The 24,456-nt window shown below is 43.3% G+C and overlaps 1 non-coding gene across 1 annotated transcript; it reads left to right on the top strand.

The window, feature by feature from the left end:
- Positions 1 to 24,064: 24,064 nt before the first annotated feature.
- LOC115869084 lies at positions 24,065 to 24,228 on the top strand. The gene has a single exon (XR_004045989.1). It is a non-coding gene; the product is annotated as a U1 spliceosomal RNA (small nuclear RNA).
- The last annotated feature ends 228 nt before the right edge of the window (positions 24,229 to 24,456 follow it).

The raw sequence follows: 24,456 nt of genomic DNA, 5'->3' as shown, positions 1-24,456 counted from the left end.
ATCTGAGAGAGGGAGGTTCTCTGGCCCTGCTCACGAGAAAGTCATGCCCACAAGAAGGCCTCATCAACCTGAGTCAATTGACAGGCTGGATACCACCGCCATACTTTTGTACACCTTTAAGTATACACAAAAGTATCTATCACAAGGGGGTTCTGAAGAAAACCCCCCCCTTTTCCCAACCGGAGTAGCCTGGTCTTCTTGGCACCTCCCCACAAGTTGCTAAGGATGATGCTTTGTGATGTCAAAGCCATCCCTGGGCTATCATTGGCTGGGCAGACTGCCTTTCTGACCCAACAAAGCTAGAGGGTGTGGCTGCTCATTGGCTGAGGAGTATATATAGCCAGGAGGTGAGGGCCCTGCAGGTAGCCCAAGCGACAACATGGCAAAAGTTAGGGGAGATCCCAGCCGAGATTCAGAAAAACCAACCGTCAGCACAGTTCAATCAAACACCAGAACCAAATGTAAGGGGAAGAAGGCAAAGGTCCGTGCCAAGGTCAGATAACTTTTCATGTTCCCCATCTCTAACCCCTTATCCATAGAGTTCTCCCTGCCCTTGCCTGAAACAACCCACTCCTCAGCCTGTACACTATCTTACAAAGGTTTCTCTCTCTGCATCCAGTCCCTACCTTCTCTCCCCAAACTAATGAACTTCTGGTCTCACTCCCTTCCCTACCAGAAGCAGAAGAAAGTACCCCTTCAAGGGAATGCGGCACCGTCTAATAGAGGGACACCACCAACCATATTTGTCTGCATACACAAAAGAATCAAAATTCGTCAAATCGAGGCCAAGGGATCCAAGTAATAACTGAACAGCCATGGACACAGGAGACTGCGAATGAACTTCTGTGCGCCCAGAAATCTGGATTGCTGACATATGACCAACTGTTAAGAGATTAAATGCTACATAAAACAGCAGTAATACATTAAAACGGAAGCAAGTTTTGAAAAAGATATTTGTGTGTGAGAATTCTTTGGTGGTAGGGAAGGAAGAAGAAAAAGGTCGATGTGTGGAGAGGGAGGTAAGTGGGGTCCTGAAGGGTTTGGGACCCAACTAGCTGGTCCACAGGGAGCTAAACATTGAGGTCAAGGACTGAGCCCTGAAGACAACTGTTCCCATTAGTGCATTATCCCTCGAGCAAGGAGACAAATAGACCTGGTGTTGGGCAGGGAGCTGGGGGTGGTACCTCCAGTACTGGCAATGAAGGGCACGCACTGTCTATACAGAATAGCAATATGAAAGCAAAGTGGAGGGAAAGCTGGTGTGTCAATTCTGATACCCTCAAACACCAGCATTTCTGAATCATATCAGTGCTTAAGCCATCCTACCAACCCCTAACCCCTCAAAGTGTCCCTCTGGAAAGGGCCATACCTCCACTAACAGCCATCGAGGACAGAGTAGAGTCTCCACTGTGGGTTTCTGAGCCTGTCACTCTTAATGGGAGTAGACAGCCTCTTCTTTCCCAGCAGAGAGGCTGGTGATTTCAAATGGCTCACATTGAGGCTAGCAGCCCAACACTTAAACCACTGAATAGTACTCGGTTTATTAGCGTGAAAAGAACACACGAAACATACAAAGCAGGCTGTCTGTTGTTGTTGCTGTTTGGGAACATTCAAGATACTCTCTAAAATAACAACAAGAACACAACAGTACAACTTGCAGTGTGGGTTACAGAAACCTGTTTTTCCTGGAAGCACTTGGGTTCAAGGTATATGTGATGAGGTGTGTGACCAGGGGGGTACCAGACAGCAACAGGGCCCCAGTGCCCACTCAGGGCAGTCGTGACACTGCCAATACTGGCCATGGAGGGAGCCCACGTTTCCTTCAGAGCCAAAGCCCAGGGGGACCACCTGGATCAAGTCTTATGGGAGTCACAGTACCCATCGAACTACAGCACTGGCTTTCCAACTTTGTTGAGTTGTGAGGGTTTGGGCGACAAGCACCGTGGTCACTCATGAGGACCCAAGGCTACGATCTGTTTTATTAGCACAGCCCCAGGGATCTTGGGGGGGAGGGAATGATGTCAAGTGAACAGCACACACTGTCTTAGTTAATCACCCCTAGATCCTAGCACCATGAGTATGCTGGAGGGCTCAGTCTTCCACCAGGACACATCCCAGAAAGCTGCACCCCTGAAGACCGGAAGCGTTGACATTGCTGTTTGGGGACATCCCTGACCCGAGATCCTGGGAAGAGGGGAAGGGGATTGGGGGGCTCTTGAGCAATACTGGGCTTTCAATATCACCAGCGTTCAAGTGCTTGGGGCCAGAGATTGTAAAGTAACTTCGCACAGCGTCTGTTCTGCACACCAATCGGAAGAGAAAAATTTGAAATGCACATGCTGTCGGGAGCTTTTACAGCTTTGATAATAGATGAACAATCGCCCTGGTAAAAAGATATATTATGTAGTGCCAGGACGATAGTGCACAGGAAACCACGGAAGCTTTAGATGTGTGACTTGCAGAGCCACATAAGGGTGCGATTAGGACATGGCTCCCCCAGCCTGCAAGAGCCGTTGTGTTTTGAGACATGGTCCTCAACTGAGGCTCTGCCTGTGGTTGTCAGAGGCAACTCGCTGGCCTCTTGGGACCTAGGCCCTCTATGTGGAAGTCCTGTCCTATGAAGGCACCTGCAAGGACCTGGGGAGGTGGGAGTGCAACATACTGGTGCTATGAGTACAAGGCCGTTTCCCAGCTAGTCCCCATCCCGAACATGGCCCTGACAGTGAGTCTGCCCTCGCTGATCTTAGACTTGTATGTGATAGTGGTGGGGCCACCCTGAAAAACTGACATCCGTCTTTTCCAAAAATATTCTTTGTAAAGCACTTTGAATAATTTACTAAATGCTACAAAATCCCTTTTTTTTAAGGTCACAGGGAAGGGATGAGTCAACCAGGGCACAGTAAAGTACCGATGAAACTCACACTATTCCTCTGGTTCCTTGAGGCTTCCTCCCCCGCCCCCCACACTACCATGACCCCAGTGATGCCTCCCACTTCGGATTAGACCGGAGCATGCACACAGGCATAGATAAGAGATAAGAGCTCAAAACCCATGCGATCCAGGAGAAGGAATGGGAAGAGCAGTACCAGAAGGGTAGGGAGAGGGGGAGGAGTGGGGGAGAAGGGGGAACTATCATAATGACCGACACACAACCACACACACCCCTCCAGGGGATGAACAACAGAAACCATGGGGGAAGAGAGACAGCGGTCGGTGTGAGATATGAAAATAAGAGTTTATAATTTATCAAGGGGTCACAAGGGTGGGAGGGTGGAGAAGAGGAGCTGATACCAAAGACTCGATAGAAAGTAATTGTCTAGAAAAGAATGATGGCAACATATGTACAAATACGCCTGATACAATTGATGTAAGAGTTGGTTGTAAGATCCAACAAAATCTTAGATTTTCTTCACATTTTTTCATTCTTTATCCTGATTGTTCCTCTAGCTGCTTAGTATTGAGAAATTTGTTTCTAAGCTCACTAGTTCAGCCTTCTATTGATCTAATTCTTTTACTTTGTCCTCTCAATGTATTATGTATTTTCTGAATTTTAGTATTAATCTTTGAGATTCTATTGCCTATTTTTGTATTATTTCTATTTTTCATTTATTTTACCTTATTGCTCTTGTGGTGTTTATATGAATTCTTATAGGACTTTTCCTAGATTTTATCTACAACTTTCTCAATCCATTGAAAGTCCTTAAATATCTTTTTAAAGAAATATAATTCCTTATCAGGTAGCTACAATGGTATTTTTTCCTTTGAAAGGTTTCATATCTCTGTTTTGGTCACTTGTCTGAGCCACTTTCGTTTGTTTGTTTTTACTCATGTGAACTGATGTTGCATTTTGTCTTCTAGATAATAATGATGGGGCTGTGTTTGTCTTTAATAGATTGTTCTATGTTGCTATGTTCTTGGGCACTCATCACCTTTCTACTGGGGAGCACGATCAAGGAGGCATGTGAGTGCCGTTGTCTGTTCATATAGAACACAGTTGGGGGCAGGTTTTGACTGATGTTGACTGCTGTTTATTGATGATTGACAGAGTGGTACAGAGCGAATAATGACCCTCTCCTGGGGTTTCGGGAGGTACAGGTATGCCTGGGACATGTGAGCCTGGTTATTGTCTTCCATCAGATGAGAAAAGACAAAATAAGACAAGAGGAAAGAAAAGAATAAAGAAACAAACAGGCAGGAGAAAGCACACAAACCACCATTAAAAATAATTGAATAACCAAAGAATAAAGGAAGGAAAAGAGAAAAATCCACAATAAGCTAAACTAGGGTAAAGAAAAGAGAAAAAGGATAGTAAAGGAAAAAAAAGGAAACAACGAAGGAAAAAGAGAAAAGGAAAGAACAGCAAAGAAAGAATTAAAAACAAAGGAAAAGAAAGAAAAGAAGGGGGTGGGGAGCCAAACAAAGAAAGGCGAAAACTGCAGCAAGCAGAGCACTCAGTATGAGTTGGCACCCTCTGCCAGCCAAGGAGCATACAGAGTGGGGAGTGAGTGGGGAGCCAGCCATTCCTTGACAGAGTTCCTGCCAGCCTAGACAATGTTTGGACTCATGGCACTTGATCTAGAATCAGCTCTTGCCAGCTCAGATAGCGGCTGAGATCAGTATACTTATTCCCAAAAGCAACCCTTTTGGGTCCAGAGGTACCAGTGTTCTGTTGTTCTGATGAGCCAGACTTGCCGAGCCTCTTAACACGGAGGCGGTGCACACAAGGGTTCAGCTCCAATTTTTTTTTAACATGACAGCAGACATTTATTGAAGGCCTTCCTTTTGTTTCTTTGTTTTAAATCATTTTATTGGGGACTCGTACAACTCTTATCACAATCCACACATCCATCCATTGTGTCAAGCACATTTGTACATATGTTGCCATCATCATTTTCAAAGCATTTTCTTTCTACTTGAGCCCTTGGTATCAGCTCATTTTTCCCCTCCCTCCCCCTCCCTTCCTCTCTCATGAACCCTTGATAATTTATAATTATTTTTATTATTTCATGTCTTGCACTGTCCAGTGTCTCCCTTTACCCCCCTGTCTGTTGTCCATCCCCCTGGGAGGGGCTTATAGATAGGTCATTGCAATCAGTTCCCCCGTTCGCCTCCCCACCTTCCCCTTACCCTCCTGGTATGGCTACTTTCAATATTGGTCCCAAGAAGTTTATCTATCCTGCATTCCCTGTGTTTCTAGCTCTTATCTGTACCCATGTACATACTCTGGTCTAGCCAGATTTGTAAGGTAGAATTAGGGTCATGATAGTGGGGGCGGGGAGGAAGCATTAAAGAACCAGAGGAATGTTGTATGTTTCATCGCTGCTATACCCCACCCTGATTAGCCTGTCTTCTCCCCACGACACTTTTGTAAGGGGATGTTCAATTGCTTAAGATTGGCTTTGGGCCTCCACTCCACACTCCCCCTGCCTTCATTCACATTATGTTTTTTTGCTCTAGGTCTTTGATTCCTGATACCTGATCCCATTGACACCTCATGGTCACACAGGCTGGTATACTTCTTCCAAGTGGACTTTGGTGTTTTTCAGCTAGATGGCCGCTTGTTTATCTTCAAGCCTTTAAGACCCCAGACGTTATATCTTTTGATAGCCAGGCACCATCAGCTTTCTTCACCACATTTGCTTATGCACCCACTTTGTCTTCAGTGATCATGTCGGGAAGGTGGAAGGCCTTACTTTTAAAATGCACCATGAGTAATGATAAAGAAAATGCACTGCCCATGGCCACTCCATCTAAGTGCTGACCCTCCAGCCTCCCTTGCTCCCTATTTCTACTATTCCACATATTACTATTTATTATGTATACTACATATATCATTCATGGTTTTGTTTTTATTTTATATCCTCCCAGTAGAACTCAAACTCTAACGACAGAAGATTTTTGTTTACGTTTGGTGGGGGGGTTCCCCAACTGTTTTATTGGTACATAATTCAGATCTCATTCAATTGAACAGTTTAATCATTCAATCACATCCAGGGGAGTTGTACAATCACCACCACATCTATCTTAGAGCCTTCCTCCACCATAGTCACATTGCCTTCAAACTGTCAGCCCCAATCTTTCTCAAGCAGGGAGCAGGGAATCACTGACTGCTGGGTGGATGGAGGTAAATGCTGGTCATACTTCTGGTCACCAGGAGTGTATGGGGAACACCTGTCTCACTGCCAGTCACTGGTGTAAGTTTGTGTTTTCAAGTTGCTGTCTCAATTGAATGCTGTTTGCCAAAGTTCAAGATGGCCATGCCCTGTCAGGCTAGCCGACAATTAGTCTAGCTATCTTCTCTCATGCCACTTTTGTTCAATTTGTTCTCCTAGTCAGCAATCGATCCACTTCTATATCATTTCCTCTGAGTGTCAATGTTCCCAAGTTCTCATCCATATCTGTTTTATTTGGTCCCTTGTAGTCCTCGTTGTAGAGGGTCTACATGTATCATGTCTACTTAATCTGCCTTCTTGCCAGAAGTATCAAATGTGTTTCTGTAGGTTATTTACCAAGACCCTTACACCACTCTTCATGTGCCAACTTCAGCTGACAAATTAGTATTTTATCTTACTCTGTGGTGATTCTGACTGCCACGCCATCATTTCGAAGAGCTTGGCCTATATGATTTTGCAAAGTCTATTGAGCCTATATTGGAATGTTACATTACACGGCCCCTTATAAGAATAAATAGAAATTCAAAAAAGTAAACCCATCACCTAAAACCTAGTAGAGATAAACATGAAGATACAATCTGATATAACTTGGTAAATAGCTTCAGCTGCATGCTTACTGGGCTGAAGGAAATTCTGTTTTCAATTATGGATAAAAGGAGAGGACAAAATCATGGAAACATTTTGGAAAATTCTTTTTTTTTAAGTGGAATATCAGGGAGGATTTTTATCTTACCTTTTATCTCTCTGGAAATCGCCTCCCTTCCTTGTCCCCAACAGCATCCATAGTGTTTGACACTTAAACTTGCATTTTCAGAGTTACTTTCCTGACGAGAGCCACTTGTATGAAGTTTGGAGTCATTAGGATCAAGATGGTTGTTAAATCCCAGACCCGCTGTAGCTATTTCCTCAATGTCTCACCATTTGGTCGGTATTCTTGTAAACAGCTGTGTCCTGAACTGAGCCAAGTACCCTGGGTGACAAAAATATAAGAAGATCTGTATTGCTAAGCTCAATCACTGGAATCAGTCTCGCTTTTGACAGGTATACTTTTCTAAATTTCTTCTCCTGTTTTTCCTTTCAAATCACTCATGATTGAAATGGACAGAGGGTTAAGTAAAGCCATGAAATAAATTACAATAAAAGAGTAAGTGAAACCTGTTTTGTAAGCTTGCAAAGATTAAGAAGAGGGTGGTCATAAAGCACATATTTTTCTATAATAATAAAGTCTTGCAACTCCTAATTTTGAACTTGTATTTTACGTCCTGGTTGCGAGTGAAAGTAGCCTAATATGTTGAGTGGCAAAGGAAAAGTATTAGCCCATAAAAATTCCCTTTTAAATCAGAAGCTATATAATTTGCTTGGCTAAAAGGCAGTGTTGCCAGGCACTTCCGCCTCTTTGGAAATTAGTCCCAGCAGGTGAACTATTACGTGCCTTCCTACCTTGGACTGGGAAAGGTTTTTTTAATACGTGCTAGGAGTTATCAGCTTTATAATAGTAGAATTTATGTACAATAGCATACCTGTGAGCTTTATAAATCAAATGGGTCCATTTAAAACATAATTTAAACTCTACTTTGCTGAAAGGAACAAATGAGAGTGAATGTTTTTATTTTAAATCGTAACTTTTCCCCATACATAAACATACTTGTGTACTCTCCGTGCCAACAATTGAGTTAAGGATCATCTGATACACGGGGGAACAAAGATATTCTTGTCCTAGTGAAGACTGTTTAGAAAGTTGCATTTTCGTTCCTCTTTTATATTGTTAAATTCACAAGAATGCTGTAAACAAGCAACGTAGCCATGGTCGATGTTGATTATGTTGTTGGGGTCCATTAGTTAAGACCTACATAAAGCAAACCAGGTCATAGCCCATGGGGATGGCTTCTTGCTTTCCCCGCCCTGCCCACACCCCACCCCCCAAAGGTGGAGTTGTGCTTCTTCAAATTTAATATGTATGTGGATCATTTGAGGTCCTTCTGAAAACTCAGTCTCTATTCTGATGGTTTGGGGTGAAGCTTAAGATTCAGATATCTTATGAGTTCGTGGTCATGCCGATGCTACTGAGTCCCGTATCATTTTGCGCAGCAAAGGCCTAGAACACACACTACATCCAGGCACTCAAGGATACAGTCTCCCTTTACGAGATGTCCTTTACGTTCCCTTGGACAATAAAGGTGCTTGTCTTTCTTCCTAAGCACTCGTTTGGATACTATTCCTCTTTGTGAAGAAAAACAAAAGGGAAAAGGGAGCTATACTTATTGAGTAGGATCGTGGTAGGCACAATTCTAACAAATGTCCTACTGGGAAAGGATAGCATTGTCTCACTTTACCAGTAAGGGTAAGAACAGGCTCAGAGAGGTGTACTTGTCAAAACTCTTTCTAGTGTATCATTTTGTCTCCAAGAATCAATCTTTTAAGTGCCTAAAGGTGCCATCTAATTCACATCTCTGTGAATAAAATTTCTAGGGCATACAAAAGAAATGTAATTCTTGCTATAAATATTTTATCGTATTTCATCAACTGGAATAGAGGCCCATGAGGCCATGACTTGGTATTTCATAACTCTGAATCATACACTGCTAGTCATTTTGTGTCCCTTCCACTGCACTCTTACACTTCATGACAGCCTAGTAGATCATCTTTGGCAGGTAATCAGGTATTCATGCTGTCCTCTCATTCCACTGTGTCTGCCATGTGACATCCCTATGACCAGGCCTCGCAGATACCCAAACCAAGCCAATCCATTAGTTGTTTCCTCAAAATTATGCCAGGGAACTAGTGTACAATTAGCATGGAACTGCACCTAAAACTAAGACAAGAGGGCATGAGAAGGCTGGGCACCAAATATTTCCAACAGGCATTCAAGGGAAACATACTTTTAACCAGTCATGCACCTAATATGAGTATAACCCAAATTCACACACACACACACACTCCAAAAATCAAAACAGAAGCCACCCACTGCTTACTCAATGCCGACTCATAGAAACTCTATACCACAGGATAGAACTGCCCTTGTGAATTTCTGAGGCTGTAACTCTTTACAGGAGCAGAAAGCCCCATCTTTCTCCATCAGTGCAGCTGGTGATTTTGAACTGCTGATCTCGTGGATTGCAGCCCAACACATAACCACAACACTACCAGGGCTCCATCAGTAAGCAAATTTAAAGAGGAGAATTGAGCTAGCAAACAGATGGTAGAACTTACACTTAACATTGTACAATAACTTGGTTTCTATTGGACCTTGAGAACAGATTCTCATTCTGCCTGAGAGTACGGGACTTGATCAGAGATAAGTAGTATTCTACCAAATACAACTAACTTACAAGGCATTGACTAAGCACTTATTGCATGGGCTGTGGTGGGTTCTGGGCGAACGAAGAAGAGTAGAACTCAAGCCTTGCTCTCAAGAACCTCACCAGCAAGTGTACAAGTAACTATCAGCTGCATCGAGTAAGGTAAAAGCCAGAGAGAAAGTACCAGAGAGATAACATCAGGATTCAGAGGATGGAAAAATACACGTCTGTTGGGGGATCAGGAAAGGCCTCCTGGAGAAAGTGATATTTGAGATCAGCCTTGCCTAATGAGAAGACTTTGCATGTGTGGTCCTGAAAAGTGGGACGAATCAGGGGAGAAGAAACAGCATAGCAAAGAAATTCAAGAAAATAGAAGCATTTTGAATAGTGAACATGACTTACTTCGATAGCCGTAGTACCCAGGACCGTGCCTTGCACATAGTAGCACTCCAAAATTAGGGATCCAGGCTGTTGTAACCATTTTCTAACTGATACCCTTACCTCCAATCCATCCACACTCCTGCAGTCACTACCATCATTCTTGATTAAAATGTCCTAGTTGGTCATTAAAGCTACCTTTACGATAAAGCCCTCATTCCTAAGCCTGCATTCAAGGCCCTCTCTGTCCAAGCGCCGTCCTAACGCTTGAGGTCTTATCTCTTGACTTCATCCCCATCCTGCAAGCTATCTAGTCCCACTAGTTTCCTTTTTGGTTTTTAGTGGTGAGGCAATTCCCTGACCAAATGTGAACTTCTATGGAAGCCTAAGGTACAAATAGCCAAAAGAAAAGTTCCTTGGTTTAGACTGGGGTAAGTGGTCATCCAGGTCCACCTAAATGACTTTCTTTCTTCCATGCGGCATGCCAGAAAGCATCCCCAGCCAACTGGATGTGGAAACCATACCCTAGTCAAGCTGACACACTCCTTCTCTCCCAGAGCCTCTGAATGACCCATGTCCCCAACCCTGAATGCCCTTCAGGACGATTTGTTCATGTCCAGATGCTACCTAGCCAATCAAATATCACCTCCTCCATGATGGTGACCCTGTTCTCTCCAAAGAGAGCCCTTTCCTCCTTGGAACATAATATCTTTTGAGACCATTAACCACTGTGATGGTTAGAATGGTTAGATGCTAGGTCCACTTGTACCTTGATGAAAGTGTAGAGGTGGAGTCCAACCTAACAAGCAGGTCACAGCCTGAGGACGCCTCCTTGAGGTGGGGCTTTTTTGATAGGAGAAATACTGGGAAGCTCTCTCTCTCACTGGCCCTCCACCTTCCTCCTGCTTGCTCATGTTCTTTGTGTGCCTCTGGGGTTGGCCCCATGTGTGCTGCCTATCTCTGGGAGCTGTCTGTGACATGGCTTGCTCCCACTGACCTTGGATCCATGCAATGCTGCACCCCTAGCCTGTGACCCCTGGGTCCCCCTTCACCTTTCTGCTTCGTTGGCCCGCAGCTACATGAACCTTAAAAGGTTCCCAGCTAGCATCGCGCCTGTTGATGGAAGTTGAACTGAGGCTGGGATCCTTCTTGATCTAAATTTCTTTCTTATATGCATATGCGTGTCACTGGTTTGGTTTCTCTAGACAACCCCACATATCCCTGTAGAAGTGTGTTAAAAATTGTTTATAAGCCGTCAACTCCTTCAAAAGGCATGGATAGTCCATGTTTGCTGACTGAATGATAAGTTCATCTTTTTAGCCCAATCGCCCCGACTGTATCCAGTAGGTGCATGGCCTACCGTACATGAAATCAGTCTAATTTTAATTGCGCTTATATTTAGCTTGCTGTTTCTTTCTTTCGGTCGTAAAAGCAGACACTGCATTCAGTGCCCCCATGGCCCCTGGAGACTTCAATAAGCTGCCGAATAACATGACAGAATTTATGATTGGATTAATGAAAAGCTTGTAGCAAAATTATCCTTGTGAGGAAATGATCCTTTTGGGGACTTCAATTTCAACTGGTAAGGCAACATTAGTTTTAGACAAAAGGAAACACCGCATCATGTTGACTTTACACCGCTGACAAAGATGCTAGGGAGAGTTTGTCCCCAGGCACCCTGCAGTAGATGCAAATAGGAAGAAACTCACCGTGAAAAACTGAAGAAAAAAGAGGCATGCTGTGTGACCTGACAAATGGAGGGAAGGTGGGGTGGCAAAGGGGAACCGATTACAAGGACTTACATATAACCTCCTCCTTGAGGGACGGACAAAAGAAAAGTGGGTGACGGGAAGCGTCAGACAGTGTAAGACATGACAAAATAATTTCTCAAGGGTTCATGAGGGAGGAGGTGCCGGGGAGGGAGGGGAAAAATGAGGCGCTGATACCAAGGGCTCAAGTAAAAAGCAAATGTTTTGAGAATGATGATGGCAACCCATGTACAAATGTGCTTGACACAATGGATGGGTGGATGGATTGTGATAAGAGTTCTATGAGCCCCCAAAACAATGCTTTTTAGAAAAAAAAAAGAAAAGCCACTCCCCTCTGGTGGCCTCCATTGCTCAGATTTTCACTGTGGAAATGGAGTTTCATCTCAATGATCTACAAGTTTCTCTTGAGCCCAATCCTCTACAGTTCGCTAGGCTTTCTAGGATAGAAAATAGACCACTGGTTTCTCCTGTACAAAGGTGCAGACGGCTTCTCTCCTCCATCCAGCACCTGCCATTCAGTCCTCCACTCCACATCCCTGTCCATAACCTTCCTGAGAATAAAAGCGTGGCCGGTGTCCCTCGTCAGTAACCCACTGGGCCTATGTTCCTAGTCTGAAAAGCCAAGGATCTGCCCAGGAAAGAACCATTGTCAGCAAATCATTTTATTGGATCCATCATCATCACTATTGCCTCCAAAGACCGAAATGGTTGAAGAAAAAAAAAAAGTGACACCACCAATTCTATGGACGACACTGGATACTGTATCTTGTCCCCAGGTAACCAGACCACATGCTGTAGCAGCAAAAGACTTCACTAAGTTCCAGGATCTTTTGCCACCTTCACCTATAGGACCTGTGCCACGTTGTCACTCCTAGCTGAGAAAAGTGGTCCCCTCCCCCCTGTGGCTCCTTTTCCCTATGCAGATATCTGGAGTTCATTCTCTGAGCCCCTTCCTGAAAACAATATATTAAGTCCAGTCTGAGTAATCCATGTGTTCTCAGCAACGGATCTCTAGATGCATCGTGGGCACTCGGGCAAATAGTCAACTTTCTGTTCAAGCAGTTTAGGGAAGAAGCAGAGGCTCATGGGTTTGAAATCTGCTGTCATCAAGAATGAGCTGTGTGACCCCGATCAAATTCCCCTCCCTGGCCCTCAATGTCTACAGCCATCAAATGCAGATGAGAATAGTGCATTTCTCAAAAGGACTGATATAAAGCCTATGTGAGATAATGCTTGTGGCAACAGAACAAAACAAACTTACACCACCACCTATAAATGTTGAATATCATAACGATTATTAGTAGTATGAAAAGTTCCTACATATTGAAGCCCCAACTACTCTGAGCACTTTACACATAGTCACTGATTGAATTCCCACAGCCACTCCAAAAGTAGGCCTCATTATTCTTTTCCCAGTTTACAGATGAGAACCACTGGAACATGGAGTCCCACAGTCGCACTGGTAGGAGACGGTAAAGCTGGGTACCATGGCAGGCTAGCTGACTCCAAGGGCAATGCTAAACGTGTTCCTTAGTGTAGAGTGCATGATGGAAATGCATGGGGAAAATGGGGTTGTAACACCTCCCATCATTTACTCTATCTTCACCTCCAGAAAGTAGTCAACAATAGAGATTAGCACATTTTTTGTGTCACAGGGCTGTGGGCAAACTGCTGCCACTCAAGAGAGAGTGACCAGAAAGATATCTGTCTTTGTTGATGAAAATACTGTATAAATATTTCTTCTTGGACCTTGATGGACTGTGACGGAGCTCATCTGACCCATCTTTCTAGCTGTGGGAATTTTAGCTAGGCACACTCAAATGCCTTTATGATACATGATTTTAACCTACACATGTAATTAAGAGAATGCCCATCAAAGTTCGTACAAGATACTTTGAAGCCTTTTCTACATCCTCTCATTCACGTCCCCCATCCCCGAAACAACCAGCGAGGGCGGTGAATTCCCAGGGAGAGAAAGCAAGCTCCCGTTGTGTTTACATGCACCGTCTCATCTCGTTCTCAACATGTCCTTTATCATCGCTACTTTGCAAATTTCAAACAGAAACAAACAAGGCGTTGGAAAAGCCGACCACCTGAAAGCTCGAGTTAGGGTGCAACAAGAATGGCCTTTGTTGGCTCCCACTCTGCCCACCCTCAGCTGTCTTCTCACAGCCTGGGGAATCTTCAGGGCAAAGGGAAAGTACCCCCTGGGTACGTCTCCCTCACCCACTTCTCCGCTGTCCGTCCCCCAGGGAGGAGGCCACATGTAGACCTTGTCCTCTGTTCCCCCTTTCTCCCTCACCTTCCCTCCACCCTCCCGCCATCGCCACTCTCTCCACTGGTCTTGGGGGTTTCATCTGTCCTGGGTTCACTGTATTTCCAGTTCCTATCTGTGCCAGTGCACATCCTCCGGTCCAGCCGGATATGTAGGGTAGAATTGGGATCATGGTAGTGGGGTGGAGGAAGTATTTAAGAATCAGAGGAAAATTGCATATTTCATCGTTACTACACTGTACTCCGATTTGCTCCTCACCTCCCCACAGCCCTTCTACAAGAGGATGTCCAATTTCCCCCTTGAAGACAAACAGGCAGCCACCTAGCTAAGAAAAACAAAACCCACAAGGAAGAAGCATACCAGCCTACCCTGACACGAATGCTGAAGACAAAGCGGGTACATAAGCAAATGCGGTGAAGAAAGTTGATGGTACCAAGCTGTCAAATTACACAGAATCTGGGGTCCCACATGCTGGAAGATAAACAAGGGGCCATCTAACTGAGAAACAACAAAGCCCACATGGAAGAAGCACACCAGCCTGTAAGATGACAAGGCAGCGAAGGGGTCAGGTATCAGGCATCAAAGACCAAAAACAAAAAAATCATAACATTGTGAATGAGGGGGAGTGCAGAGTGGGGACCCAGGGCCCATCCAGGGGAAATTGGAGCTTCCTATTTTTTTTTTAAGGAAATCTTAAGCATTTTTTTAAAGGTGTCTAATGCCGGAGAGTTGATTGTAATTCATAGGGAACTGATAGATCCATCGTTCTCTCGTGCAGTGGCTAGTGGGTTTGAACATCTAACTTTGCATTTAGCAGTCCAAGACCTAAACCCCAAGCCACCAGTTCCTTTAAAAAAAAATTAGAGAGTATACAATTAATCTCCATGTGCCCTTCTCCAACTTCAACAACCCATATAGACAATATTGCTTCATCTAAAAACTCACCCTCATACCCGACCTGAATCTGGGGTTTATTTTGAATCAAATACCAAACATTTTATCATTGCCTCCTTAAAGATTTCAGGATGAACAGTGCAAATTAGTTGATCAAGAATTGGGGCGTTGGGGGAGGGGGGAAGAAATTGGTATAACCAAGTCGAACTGAGCAACTGCTGGAAACTGGCATGACCTGCGCAGAATTAATGCTGAGGCTTGTGGGGCCCGGACTCGTGCAGACTGGTGACCTGTGTGTGAGCAGTCAAGGCAATTTCTCCTCCTTCTCACTCTGACCCTCTGTGGTGAGGGGTTGGAGCAGCATGGGGCCCGTGTCTGTGGCTTCGTACTGAGCTGGCCATCTTTCTTTCCTCATTGCAAACCCTGTACTTAGCGATTTTAGACACCTTTGTGCACATCTATGCTGGCTTGTCTTAATTCTGTCAAAGCCCTCTCTCTCTCCCCTGGAGCTGTCTGGGAATTCTGGCTCATTGTTGCGGGCAGTTTTTTACTTTCTTTGTGCTTAACTTGTTGAAAAACGAAAGGGGTTGGACAGTGTCAGACAATATGGCCCCCGTCACGCCACATTTTACATTGAAATCATCTTTAAGAGCTTTGCTCCTTGACACAGATGGTCTCCATATCCTAGGAGATTTGCCCCCTGTGAATCAAGAAACTTAGCGAGTTTATTCTGGCTCAAGTCAAACGAACACTTCATTGTTTCTCCTCCCGGAGGGAACATTTTTGATTCCTCCTGTTCGACACATACATCAGTTTGCATTCCTCTTTCCCATCTAATTAAAAACAATAAACAAAAACAGTTGCTGTGGAGTTCATTCGGACTCCTGACGACTCCCTATGTCAAAACCTCCCTCTATAGAGTTTTCAACGACTGATTGTTTGGAAGTTGATCGCCAGGCCTTTCTTCAGTGCTTCCTCTGAGTGGACCAGAACCTCCAGCTTTTTGGTTATCAGCTGAGCAAATGGATCATTTGCATGATCCCAGGGGCTCTTTCCCGCCTAGCCACATGCCCCTATTTACACGCAGGCTATTCTCCACTGCTCTAAAACAGAAGAGTCTCCATCTCCCAAGCTCTCCACTCCCTGCTTCCCAGGAGCCCTCTTAGAGAGGCCTGGACTTCCTACTCGGGTCTGCATCTGGTCCATCCTCTCCCAGCCTGCTGCTAATTGTCTCTCTTGCCCGTTTTAGCTCTGTGACTGCCACCCCTTGTGGGCTTCAGTTTCCTCTTTCTTAACCTTGTGACTTATTCAGCAGTGAATTCTTCTCTTACGGTAAGCGGAGTAAGCCAACATATAATCACCTTCTCCATCTCTTTTCCTGCCTTCTTGCATACTTCACTGACTGGTTCTGTAGCGCAGATAGGCCACCACTGTGTGTTATTGCAGTTTCCCCCGACTCAGTCCCAGTAACTCTCTGCTTTCCAGCTTTCTCTTAAGGATCAGAGTATATTTTCCACCCACTGGGCCAAACTGACATCAGACAAGTAGTTCTCCGGGAAAACATTTCCTTTCCACTTCGTTGGTGTACTATCTACTTCTCGTTCCTGGCATAGAACACATTATAACAGATTCTATTCCCTTCCTCCCCAGCATGAAGCTCCAGGAAGGCAGAATGGCACCTGGTCCATAGTAGGTTCTCAAGAAATATCCCGTGAAAGTAAATATAATTGATAAATGAGCTCCCAAGTCATTTTCTTTGAACATTTTGAATGCTCTTCTATTCTGATAGCACCCTCTTTGTTTTGTTTTAGAATTACAAAGGAAGCCAATGGTTCCTAGGGGAAAACTCCCCTTTGTCCACAATTCATTATGCTTCCAATCTGACACTGCTCCCCCCCACCCCCAACTATTATCAGATTGTCTTTGGCTTTTCAATTCACAGTTTTGTTTTGATGGGGCTTCCTATCAAATTATAATATCCCAGTAACCGAATAAGCCATAATACAATGTAAGGTATTTTAAAGGACAACTGGTGTCTCATTATAGATTACTTTTTAAAACTTTTTACAGGTATATACTTTATTGCTAGCAATTACGAAAGCCATGTCTGTAACTCTACCCTTTAAAAAATAATTTTATTGGGGGCTTGTACAACTGTTATCACAATCCATACATCCATCCATTGCATGGAGCACATTTGTACATTTGTGCTTGCCATCATCATTCACAGTATAAACTATTTTTGGATGGTATCTATGGCCCAATCGCTATGATTCGAAGTTGACTCAATGACCGGGAGTTTTTTATGTTTTGTGGAAGGGAACCCTGCTGGGGCCAAAGTTAATTGCTCAGCTGCTAACTGGCAGATCCACAGGTAGAAGCCACATTGGCAGTCTACCTCCATAAACTTTGTTGTTGCTGTCGTTAGATTCCGTGCACTCAGTTCCAACTCATAATGACCTTGTGTACAACAGAATGAAGCACTGCCAGGTCCTACGCCATCCTCATCACAGCCTTCCAAAACCTGTGGGGCGGTTCTATCCAGTCCCACAGAGGCGCTGCAAGTTGGAATCAACTCAATCGCAATGGTTTGGCTTTGGGTTTTGGTGTTTTGTTTTTTGTTTGTACCTACTAGGTGCTATTATTTCATGGCAGTAAACACTTAAGACTATAGGTATGTTTCCGTGTGTATACGTATGTCGAATTTAAGAATAATGACAAATCCAAGCAAATTTACTTTGCTCTCAATTTCCAGCTTGTTTTTAGACATTAAGTCGAATCTTCTGAGAAGGAAAGGTCCCAAGAGGAACAACAATTCTGGTACTCACAGAAAAGTCTGTTTCAAATGATTCTTACTAATAAAGACTTTACAGGTACATGGATGAAAGCCAGAGACTGCATTTGACACTCAGCTCAGATCTTAATCAGTTCCACCTGGACTAATGAGTTCTGCCAATCTCTCTGGTTGTGTGAGACGGAGAAACATTATAGCTTGGAGCCTCTTTTCCTTCTCTATTATATCCTTATACATAAAACAGGATTTTTTAAAAATTATGCTATATATATCCACGCATAGCACTGACAAAGATTAGAATATTTTCCACCCAATTAGACATCAGACATGCTTTAGCTCTGTGGTCCCCCACCCCTTGGGGGCTTCACCTTCTATAGATAAAAACCAAACCCAAACTCAAACCTACTGTTATCCAATTGATTTCCAACGTCCAGTTACCCAGCATAGCAATTCTAAGACTATAGGTCTTGATGGGAGCAGATAGACTCACTTTTCTCCTGCAAAGTGCCTGATGAGTTTGAACCACTGACTTTATGGTTTGCAGGCCATTGTTTACTTAAAATTGCCACCACGGCAACCCAAGAGGCAAGCGAATTTCGGGAATAATGAGGGCAACAAATGTATAGATGTGCTTTACACAATTGATCTATGTATTGTGATGAATTGTATGAGCCCCAATAAATTGATTTTTTTTAAAAATGCCACCACGGCTGCTACCCATATGTAACCAAACCCAACCCATCACCATCGAGTCAGTTCTGACTCGCAGACCTACCCCTGTGGGTTTCCCAGCCTGTCATCTTTCTCCCACAGAGCAGCTGGTGGTTTCTCCCTGCTGGACTTGTAGTTAGCAGCCCAACACGTAACCACTACACCAGCAGGGCTCCTGCCCATATATAAAGACCCCTTAGCACCAGCTGAAAGAAAGATTCCCTTTAAAGTCAATGAAAAGAAAACAAACAGCTCAAATGAAAATTGGGCACAGGTGTACGAAGCAGCAGTTCACAGAAAAGAACATTGGAATGGTAAATAAATACATAAAACTATGTCACTTCTCCTTAGTAACATGGAAATACAAATTAAAACTCGGTAAAATATATTATTGCATATTATCCAATTTAGCAAACACTTTACGAGTCTGGCAATATCAACCATGGAAAAGAAGTAGAGAAATGGATCCTTCATACATTACAATGAGGTGTAAATATAAAGATTGTTTGGGTAATATCTAACAAAGTTAAAGCTGTTCATCTTCGATAGCCCAGCGATCTGACTTCTTGATCTTTACAAAAAGCCATGTACAAGGATAGAGGCTTGAATTTTGTTGGAAATCACAAAGGATTGGAGACGACACAGATGCATCTCATAAACTTAATATTGACCAAAAGCCCAGTTGCAAAGCAGAGAGTGTGAAAACATCTCTATATAGTTGAAAAACATGTAAATCAATACTAAAGATTACTTAGGAATTCATACAGATATGTTGTACAAATTTAAAGCCTACAGTCTGCCAAGACTGTGGCACACGAAGGCCATAGGTATGTTTAATACTGAATTACGACCAGTGGGGGGAAGGGAGAGAAGCGGGGTCATGGAGGAGCACACAAGGGGGCTTCAGCTATGCTTCTACTACTTCATCTCCTGAGCTGAGTTTGGGTATTCAGTGGTGGTATTCCGATATTCTCAGTATATCTGAAATATTAAAATGATCAATGCCCATATCACAGTATGGTTGTAATGTGTGGTTTGTATGAATTAATGGATTTAGAGGATTTAACACGGTGTTGGGCATCTAACAAGCATTGTATAAATGTCAATTTTCGCCTCCCCTAACACCAGCCCCACTACCACCACCTTTACATCACAAGCTGCACGGATTCGTAAATATCCTTTGGTGACTCACTCGACTACAAACACCTGCGTGTGCTTCCTGCGCTCTAGCGTTAGCCAGCAACTTCCTTTCAGCATACTCCCTCTGCTGAATTCGGCCTTTTATAATCGGCGCTCATTTTCCCATTCGGTCTTGCTTGGAGATTGGAAACGGCAGTCCACTCTAAAAGGGTTGCAATTGGATACATGAAAGTTCAAGGTCTCCTAATAATGTTTGTGAAATTTTTCAGTTACTTCTGGCTCTATAACAAATCACTTCACAACTTAATGGCTCTTGTGCTTGCAAGTTCTATGCCAATATTAGGTGGCACTCTAAAGCAGCAGTACTGTGTACAGAGAACAAAAGCTTGTCAGAGCAAGGGACTATTGCTTATGCTTGCTTTGTGTTCTCTACAGAGCTGATTATATTTACCAGTGGTTCTCAACCTTCCTAATGCCGGACCCTTTCATGCAGTTTATAGTTGGGGGGAGGGGGAAATCACAGAAAGAGTGCCTATCAAACACTTAGTTAAGACTACCCTATTTAAATAAGACTAGAGCAAATACCTCTATTTCTTATAATGATCCAGTAATATAAAAGGATTCAAAATTTAAAATATGCTGTTCTGACTGGATAGGTGCAACTGACGGCTGTGCCTAATTATTGAATTATTAAGTAAGCACTTATAACTTAAAAAAAACACAGAGTGACTTAAACAACAGTTTTTCACCCCCCAAAAATTAAACATTGAATTATCACATGACTCAGCAATTTCACTCCTAAGAAATACTTGTACATACATGTAGAGAGTAGCATTATATACAATAGCCAAAAGATAGAAATGATCCTAGTAACCACTAATAGATGAATGTATAAGCTATTATGGTATATCCACTCAATAAAATATTATTTTGCCGCAGAGAGGAATAAAGTACTGAGATGGAATACAGCATGGATGGGCCTCAAAAGGATTATGTGCAGTGGAAGAGGCCAGAGGAAAACGGTCACACATTGTGTCTTTCCATTTTGAAAACATCTCTGGGACGGGTACATACACAGAGATAGAAAGCTGAGTTAGGGTGGCCAGAGACTGGAGAGGTAAGTCTATAGGCTGCAGCTCCTTGATGGGCAGTGAGTTTCCTACTCATGAAAGTGTTCTGTAATTCGAAATGGTAGTTCCACAACACTGCGAATACACTAACTGCCGTGAATTTTATGCTCTGCAATGGTTTACTCGGTGTTATGTGAATTTCACCTCAACTTGACAAGCGGAGGAAGGGAGGACACAACCACCCTTTCTTTGTTCAGACATTTTTCCGAGCCCGGCTGGTCTCCTCTGAGTGGCTCTTCTGCCCGCCTTGTCAGTGGTCTATTGTGTGGCTGCATTCTGTTGGGGCAGCTGGAAGGAGCTCAGCTCAGACATTGTGATAGCTGGTGCACTTTCCCTCCATGTTGTTCCCTTCCCATGTGGGTCCTCCACAGATTTCCTCTGAGTATTCAAGCTGCTCAGATGCTGGGTTAAAACTCGCAGGAGCATCAAAACACCCTACCCCACTCGCTTGCAAGTCCCTTCAGGGCCTAAGACCCCAAACTGGCCTAGGATTTTTTTCTGCTGCATGTTATTCGTTAAGTCCTAGCTCCAGCCCAGATGTAAGGGGAGAAAATACATACAAGCGTGAATACTTGCCTGTTATTTCACCCAACCAGCCTCGTGTCCCCAGGGGAAAAAATCGGTGGGCCCTCTGTTCTAGCCCATGTCACTATGGAAAACAGATTGGAGGCAGCACTGAACCATGAGAACACTACTTGACTACGTGCTCTTCCCTCTCCGCCCCAGGTTAATGGTGACTTGTTTATAAACTCCACTTGAGCTAGAATCTCCCCTTAAATTCTGTGCTCATTTATTTCATGAGTCCTGGGTGCTAGGCATTAGGTTGGACTCTGGGACGTCCAGCAGGAATAGCCATGGCTTTGATCCTCAAGAAGTTACTTCAGAGTACACCCAAAAAAGAAGGGGGCCTAGAGTCTATCTCCCCAGCCAACACGAGGTGGCCTCACAAACAAAATCAAAAGCTGGGGGATATTGAGCTAGTTGATAGCCACAATAGCCACTTGATCTAACTGGTGGGTCTTTTGGACAAAAAGGGTATTTGATTAATCTATCCAGGTGTGATTTTTCTAAGAGCAAAATGTCGCTATTGATCCTTTGAAGTTTTATTATTTAGATCCGGGGTGGGGAACATCTGCCCTGGGGACTGTATAATGCATATGAAATCATCGATACCAGCTAACATCATACATTTCACCAAAGAGAAGCAGTTTCAACCATCACACTAGAGGTGAGTTAATTAAATGTTTGACCAAATATAGAAGACTTATTTTTAAAGTTGGCCATTTTATATAGCACGCAAATGATGTTATAAATATACAAATGGCCCTTGGCAGAAAAAAAAATTGCCACCCCAGGTTTAGACTAACCATTTTTTTGTTCTGAAACTATGCCCTGTAAGACCTCGTACCATTTGCACTTTCATAATACATGCCAAGGAAATATATGTTTTTAAGATGAATACTTGATGATTTTCTTGAATGTCCAGAAAATGCTGTTTTGCTATATGTGAACTTTAGATTACACCTATCAAAAATGCCTAGTACCCTGCTCGATACTCACCTTCAAGAAGAGATCACTGAAGATAAAGGTGCTATAGCAAAGTGTGGTGAAGAAAACAGATGGTGCCTGGCTACCAAGAGGACTAGTGTCTGGGGTCTTAAAGGCTCGTTCACAAACAAGCAGCCATCTAAGTGAGGCATCAAATAAGCCCACATCGAAGATGCACACCAGCTTGTGTGATCCAAAGATGACGATAACAAAATCCAAATATGAAAAGGGGAAAGGAACTTGCATTGTGAACACCCAATTGTAGAAGGCTATGGAGGGCAGTGGGAGCCCAAAATCCATCTGCAGAGTGTCTGGTCAGATTGGGCCTCTGGCAGATCCCCTCTGGCCACAGTCAAGAGATGTGGACAGCCTTACTAACCAAAAACAGATTGTTGTAAACTGATTGATTATGGTGGATTGAATCATGATAGAATATGATACTTGGTCAGTTGACCTCCCTCTTGACCCAACTCGAATTTGCTCTTAGCTTAAATGTTTCTCTCTTGTCCCATGACAGAAATTTCATCTCTGTTTTTTTTAATATTGTTGGTGCTATTTTCTCTTACTTTTTATATTTACTTATCTTTATATGATTATTATTTTTTTTGTTTTGTTTTTGCTTTTTTGTTGTTTCTGTTATGTTTCCAGTTAATGAAGCACAGAAGGCGTGGATGCATAGAGAGAATAACTGATGCAATGGTTTATCAGGAATTGGGGGTGGGGAGGATGAGGGGAATTGGGGAGTAAACAATAAATGAGGAAGGGAGGAGGGAACACTAGAATTGATTGTGATGATGTATAAACAACTCTTTTTTAAAAAACGACTTTGTGGGATTCTAAAGACTTTTCCCCAGCTTTGTCTCCCCCAAAGACATGCCAAATATTAGTGGCTTTTTGCTAGCATGTGGGGGGAGGTCAGATGCTAAGAGACATCCTCCCTGAAGGCAGTCAGTCACCAGACTAAGGTAGGCCTGCTCCCTGCTGCTAAGGACAATGGACTACTTCTCCCTAAAGGCTTGCAGTCACCCATTTGGTTCCTGTAGGTGGAGTTCATTCCCTACTGATAATGGGCTCTATAGTTGAGCCAGGGAAAAGGTCAAACCAGCTCAGTGACATCCAAAGTTAGGCTGCCATCCTGAATCTAGGATCCGCCCATCTTGTCACATGTGTACCCCAATCCCTCCTCTTCCTGTTTGCGTATATACCCCTAGATCACCCCCCTCCCATTGCTGTATTATCTATAGCACACCTTTTTCCTGTCTTCACCTGTAATTAGGTGGCTTGCTTGTCCCAGAGAATATAAAAGCCTTAGTTAGCATTAAATCTCGCTCTCTCCACATGAACCACCAAGAGGGGCTGAGGTGAGTGTGCTACTATGAAATGTGTCTGACTTCATTATTTCAATTTCTCTTCTATCTCTCATGCTCTTTATGACTTTATGATAATCTTTACTTATTATGGCTGTACAATTGTGCCTACTGGGCCTTGAAGATGTGCTAGGGGCTGGATTTCCCCTCACACGACTTAATTATAGGAGTGTATGACATGTGAATAGTGTATCGAGAAATCTCCAAAAGAAAAGAGAGAAACCCAAGTTGACCATTGGTTACCAAAGGCGAAGGGGGGAGAGATTTTGCTCACCAGGCATGGAGTTTATGTTAATGGCAGTGGAATAATTTGTAAAAGGATATCAATAATGGTTGCCCAACATGAAGAGTATAATCAATGGCACTGAATTATACATGTAGAAGTCGTTGACTTAGAGAATGTTTTGCTGTGTACATTTTTGTCAGAAAATTTTAAATTACACAGATATGAATCCAAGGAAGAAGAAAATGTTCTAAAAATTGATTGTGGTAATGATTGTACAATTTTTCTTTATATGATTGAACCATTGGTCTTTTTGATGTGTGGATGAAGTTCCAACAAAACTGTTTTTAAAAAGTGCTTCCTATACTTACCGGGCAGGGGAGACACCATGATCAGCAGGGCGGTTTTCCCAGGGCGAGGCTTATCCATTGCTCCCCGGATGTGCTGACCCCTGCCATTTCCCCAAATGTGGGAAACTCGACTGAATAATTTGTGGTAGTGGGGGACTGTGTTCATGCTCTCCCCTATATTAAAAAAAGTGCTTCCTAAACCTCTTAGTAAATACATAGATAGAAGCACACACATATGCACACATATGTGTATGTACAAGGGGGTACTGGGAAAAATGGAATTTTTCCCAAAGCTGTGTATTTAAATTTTTTTATAAAACAACCTAATCACCTTCAAAGTACTCTCCATTACACTTAATACATTTGTCATATGTGGGATTCTATTCTTAGGCACATTTTTCAAAC

This window comes from Echinops telfairi, unplaced genomic scaffold (assembly GCF_000313985.2).
Source record: "Echinops telfairi isolate 266 unplaced genomic scaffold, ASM31398v2 ScPeMD7_20;HRSCAF=75, whole genome shotgun sequence".
NCBI lineage: Eukaryota > Metazoa > Chordata > Mammalia > Afrosoricida > Tenrecidae > Echinops > Echinops telfairi.
Note: the sequence above shows the minus strand (reverse complement) of the source record. Positions and strands in the feature narration are given on the sequence as shown.